Source organism: Diabrotica undecimpunctata, chromosome 1, assembly GCF_040954645.1.
Source record: "Diabrotica undecimpunctata isolate CICGRU chromosome 1, icDiaUnde3, whole genome shotgun sequence".
NCBI lineage: Eukaryota > Metazoa > Arthropoda > Insecta > Coleoptera > Chrysomelidae > Diabrotica > Diabrotica undecimpunctata.
Window position 1 is genome coordinate 180116586 of NC_092803.1, and position 6302 is coordinate 180122887.

Sequence of the window (6302 nt, forward strand, 5' to 3'; positions counted from 1 at the left end):
TCCGGTCTTGGTGGCCAATTCGACTGCACCCGATGTTGCGCACGAGCTCTGCTGTTCCACATACACAAAAAGCAGGGATACTCTGTGTATCAACGTTGTTGACCATGTAGGAAGCAGACCATTTTAAGGTCAACATAAATGATCCATTGGTGTATGTGATATTGCAACAGATCAATGACTTTCTTTATGTTGTCATATTCTTCACACAAACAAACTGAATGGCCAATTGGAACTGAACCAAATAAATTTTCATTGTGGAGGAAAACACACTTCAAGCTCCACTTAGAGCTATCTATAAACAGTCGCCAGTCAGTTGCGTTATAGTTTAAAATTCCTAATTCTTCCATGAAACCACTTACATTATGGCAAAACACAAATCCACCATCACTTTGAAAGTATTGCAGAAATGCCCTTTCTTGTGTATGAAAATAGAATACCTTGGCTCTCTTTTCAAGCAAGTTTTTCTCATTGAGTCGTGATGGTAAAAGCTCTTAAGCTTTTTTAGATAGTCCCAAATTTCGTACCAACTGATTTAGCTCTTAATGCTCAAATCCCTTACATACGGAGTCATCTTCAATTTCGAAATCTTTATCGTTGGAGTCGCTTTCATCTACATCATACCCGTATTCCCCTTCTTTCAAAGAGGGAAATTCATTGAAAACTGGTACAGGGATTTCGGCTGAATGTAGCACTGGGCGTATAGCTGACAGTAAACTAGGATACTCTATCTTACATTTGTTTTTCTTGTTATATCCTGATGTTTTCACTATACAAAAGTAACAATGACTTAAATGATCTTTGGGCTCGCGCCAAATCATAGGTATACCAAATGGAAGTTTAGCACGTGTTCCCTTGGTCCTCATCCGTAAACCCTCAACACACTGTTTACACACTTTATGAGGTGCCCATGCTTTATCTTGATCACCAAGTTTCACTTTAAAATAGGCAAACTATGCTTGTCTGACAAATGTACTGATGTTTGTCCTTTGACTAGCAATGGTAAAAACTGCCAGATATATAACAGAACGAATCGGGGCTGTTTTCGCACTTACAACGTCTAGGAGCAAAGGTAGCCATAAGGAAATGTTTCAGTTTAAACAGACTCAGTAGTTCTTTACACTTCAGTAACGAAATACTAAATACTGCTAACCGACACACAATGTTTCACTATAGTATAACAGACGTAACCGAAGTGAACAGGCAAGTCTCAACCAGTTGCAGTTATCAGCGCGTCATTCCCCTCACCAACATGCTCCATACCTACATAGAAAACGAACGTGACGTGATAGAAGAAAACTAAAAACAGTTTTGAAACCAGCATGCCTAATTCTATAGAAAACAGCTAAAAAGTCTAACTCAACAGAAATTGAGTTTCAAATTGTTCCCTAGTATAATAGATTCACAAAATGTTGCATATAAAGCCAAAAAAATTGTATGAGCAAATTATTGTCTTTTTTAATTTTTAATTGAACTTTATTGAGTCATATTCAGCTTAAACTTTTAACAATTTTGCATTAGTATTATTCAACAGTTTTATTTTATTTTTTACAGTTGATAACAATAGTCAAGCCTTGTATTATCAACCTTAAAATATCCACAGTATAAACACTTAATCGACGTACAGTTTAAAGCAGATTTGTTTTAAATCTGCAATTGTGGGAAACTTTCAAACTTTAAAATCAGCAAAAGTTTAATTGGTGAGTTCTTCAATCAAGCTACGGACATAATTTCTCTAAAGTTAACAAATAGACGTATATTTGAGTTGACAGTTTCACCAAGTGTTACCTCTGGATCGGATACGGAGAAAATCTCGGGCTATTGCCGCAAAGCGCGGCAAAAAAGTCAAGGTGAGTTTTATTCAACTTATTTTACGTTTAAAGTTTGAAGTCTATCTGATAATATATAATTAGGAAATTTTGTAAAGAATTTATTAAAAAAAATCCCTTTTTTAACTTTATTTCTTGACTAATTTTTCGAAATGCTTACAAAAATAAATTTTTGTTCAATCTGTAGCTCGATTCTCATATATCTCATACATATATACGTCTTAGGCTGGAGTCTTTCAGTACCCATCCGACCGGCGTCGTCATTATCGTTCCACTATCTTCTTTTTTTTTTCTTTCTTCGAGTGTAATGTTTCCATCCATTCATCCAATACGGTTCTCTCCACTATTTGATCGTATACGCTTAACCCGTTTTAGCCCATTTATCTGACAGATTCCAGCGTTGTATGTATCCGAACCATCACCGTAAAGAATTCAGAGGATTCTGCCTTCCTCCAACGCAAACATGAAAACATGTGAATCAGATAATATTCTACGCACCTGTGCAAAACATTTCAACCAATCACTACGTATACAGCGACATATCCAATGTTGCGTTTAATTTGGCTTGCCACACTGCGATGTGACATGATCTCCGATGATCTCCGTCTTTACCTTTTACACTCCAGATTATTACACAACCCTATTCTTCTTCTTCTTCTGGTTCCTATCCGTTTCGGATGTTGGAAATCATATTGGCAATCATGACCTTGCTCGCTGCGGCTCGAAACAGCTCCGTTGAGGTTTTCTTAAACCATGTTCTTAAATTCCGCAGCCATGATATTCTCCTTCTACCGGGTTCCCGCTTACCTTTGACTTTACCTTGCAATATAGACTGCAGCAGGGAGTAACGGTGCTGATTTCTCATTACCACCCTATTACCACCTGCAAATGTTCACCTTAGCTTTAATTCTTATGCAAAATCATCCTCACCGTTTCGAAAGTAGTAACACATAGCAAAACTGTGAATATTTAATTATTTATAACTAAAATTCATGTAGAAAGTTTGTAATTAATTAAAAACTTGTAATACTATCCCAGCCCTAAGCACACATGTTTTGGAGTACTTTATAACTGAATACTTATTTCGAATGTGGTTTCATATTTTCCCCTTATTAATTAAGGGAAGCTTTTAAAGATAGAAGATGAATAATGATGGAAAAACTATACTTATTAATAATATGCTCTGACGTCCGTAAACAAGGCTATAAGGTTTCAAGTCAATAAGCTTGCTCTTCATTTTCCTAATGTGTGTAACTTATAAATAAACGTGATTCCACAAAAAGAAAATCTCTTGTTAAAATCTTATGTTCTTTTTTGATTTATTTTATGTATTGTAATATTATATATATATATATATATATATATATATATATATATATATATATATATATTAATTAATATATTCTTATCAATGATGTATTTTTATATACTTCATTTTAATGAATTTTTGCTTACTGAAGTTAGGGTAAGGGTAGTAAAACCACTTTAAGTTAAAAACGTTAGGTTAAATTAAATTTAGAAATAAAAAAAATATGACTATTTACACTTTTCTTATTCTTTATCCTTCTTGTATGTAGGCTTTAAAGACTGTTTCTTCTTCAATATTAGCCTCCTAAATTGATTAAATTATCGCACCATCTTTTTCGTGTCATTGTTCTGAAGCTATTTACAATTACAGCAATTACACCTATGTTAGCATAGGTGTAATTGCTGCTTTATCGAATCCTGTTTTTGAGTCTTATCTTAGGTGTTTGTTCTTCCAGATTGTGTTATTAAGAGATCCCGCCGCTTTACTTGCTTTTAAGTTTTGTTGTCGTACTTCTTCTTTAACTTTTCCGTAACTATATCCAATTATATCCATTCCCAGATATCTAAACCTTGCTTTCTGCTTCATTATTTTCTGATAAATTTCGATTTTACATCATAGTAGGTGTTTAGATGTTCTCACACATTTGGTTTTTTCTGCTTATATTATTATATTGTATTGCTTGGCTGTTGTATTGAAGATGTGTTTTAATCTCTGCAGCTCGTCGTCTGTCTCGGCGATTAATGCGGCGTTGTCTGCATAACATAATATTTGGATTTCTTTGTTCTTCATTCTGTAAACATGACCTTTACGTACTGCTTGTATTATGTCGTCCATTATTATATTAAAGAGAAGTGGGCTTAACGAGTCACCCCGTCTGACTCTGCTTTGTACTGGTATACACAGTGTTGGTTTTCTATTTATCTTTGCCTGTATTCGATTATGGAAGCAGATGTTTTCGATGGTTTGTATAATATTTATTGGTATGTTTATTTTATGTAGTAGGTGTAAGACGTCTTCGACTTGGATGCAAACGAAAGCCTTTGTCAGGTCTACAAAACATAGATATGCTGGTTTATTGTATTCTATGGCCTTTTCGGTGATTTGTCTGAGTACAAATACTGCGTCTACGCAGGATCTTTTGGATCTGAATCCTTGTTGTTCATCTGATAAAGTTGTTAGTTTATTCATTTTGTTGGTTAGGACTTTTGTGGTAAGCTTAAGTGCGGAGTTCAGTAGATTTAGACCTCTATAATTTTTGGGGTCTTCGTTATCTCCTTTCTTGAACATTGGTATAATTATGCTGTTTCTCCATGCGTCTGGTATCTTGCAGTGCAATATTAGTTTTTGTATAAGTTTTGTCATCTCTAGGGTTATACTTTATCCGTTTTTTATACTCAATATACTTAATAATACAATAATGATTAATTCTCACGATCACATATAGGTAGCTAATTTGTTGTTTGCTCTACCAATTTATAAATAAATATTGTTCTAGGTTTTTAACAATTTTTTAATGTCAAAAATGTTTTTCGACGTAAACAGAAGTGATAGGTGCGTATTTAAACGATGCCACCTATTCGGGATCTAATTCGCCCAATTTAAAACTATGGTATATGTTTATTAAAATATTCCCGACTTGATTTACTTCTACCAATATTAAATATCAAATAAAGAATCTTTTTTTGAGATATAAAAACTCCACTGGAGTTCCTAGAGTTTCCCTATATCACAATAGTATATGCCATATACTACTACGTAATACACACTTTTTACTTGTTTAGTTTTAAATACCTTTTTTAATTAAAGGAAGTGCTCAAGTACCTATTTATATTTTTTAAATCTTTAAAATATTTTATTCTTCCACTGCAATATTTGTGTCGTCAGCATATAAGACTATGTTATTTTCAGCTATAAAGTTATAAAAATCATTGACATATACAGTTCATCTAATTTACTTACCGTTGCACGTCATTATCATTGACAGAGATCGAAGTTGACATAGTTGCCAAAGTATAAAAAAATCCTGAATCCATTTTAAATCAAACAAATTAATATTGAATGTAAATAAATAGAAACAAAACAAGAGTTAAAAAATAATCTTGTTAAAAACAATTTGAGTCGCTTGTATGCTTCGTATAAGGATGTAAAATGGAATACATAGATATTTATTTTATTTTATGTAAAATATAAAGTGTCAATACAGCAACTGTCAAATGAGTGTTACCAATTTATGCCAAAATATCACCTTCGTTCGATTACAGTTACAGTGTGTTCCGATCAAATGTTCTTCATAAAAATGCTTTATAATGCATTTATACAAATTAAATGAAACATATTATTGTGTATTTCTTTAAGTTAACATTAATAGAAATCTTTAAATATTATTTCTACACGTATATAATAAAATATGTCTATAAGCCTAATTATAGTGGCTGTTATGCCAGTGTACTCGGCAAAGTGATTCTAAAAAAGAACACACCTACCGCCTAAATATTTCGTGTTGGTATCATGTGACCTCACGAGCTATGACGCGGATGACGTACAACGTAAGTAAATTAGATGAAGTATAGAAGAGTTATTAATGATACCAATCAGATATATCCCTAATACTGATCCCTGTGGTACACCTAGATGAAAGTATAGTACCTTTCTTTTGATACCAAGAAACATTTACAAAAAAATAAACATTTAATTTTAATTTATTTATTGAACATTTTTCAATAATTTTACATAAATGGGTCTAGTTATCCACCAAAAGTTAATCTCCATGTCTAAAAATTAGATTAACCACTGCTGTCTTAAAACCGCTAGGAAATCATTCCTAGCGGAATACCATTTCAGAATTGCGGCTCTCTCTTCACTCTATACTGATTTTATCCCGTTTTTCAGATTTCCGATTAAGGTTATTTTACCCATTCTTAGGTACCAAGTTTTTCATTAGTTTTGTTTTAATGAAGCATAATTCCAAACTTACTGTTTGATCCATTGTTTAAAGCTTACCAAGTTATTTCATATTAGGGCAACATCTTCGGAGAATAATAATGTTAGTTTTGTCGAATTTTCAATAAACTTGTTTCAGGATGGCTGTGAATAGTTTTGTCATCGTGATATCTCTCTCCATATTTAGTATCTTACCATTACTGTGATCTTTTATTTTTTTCTTTTTT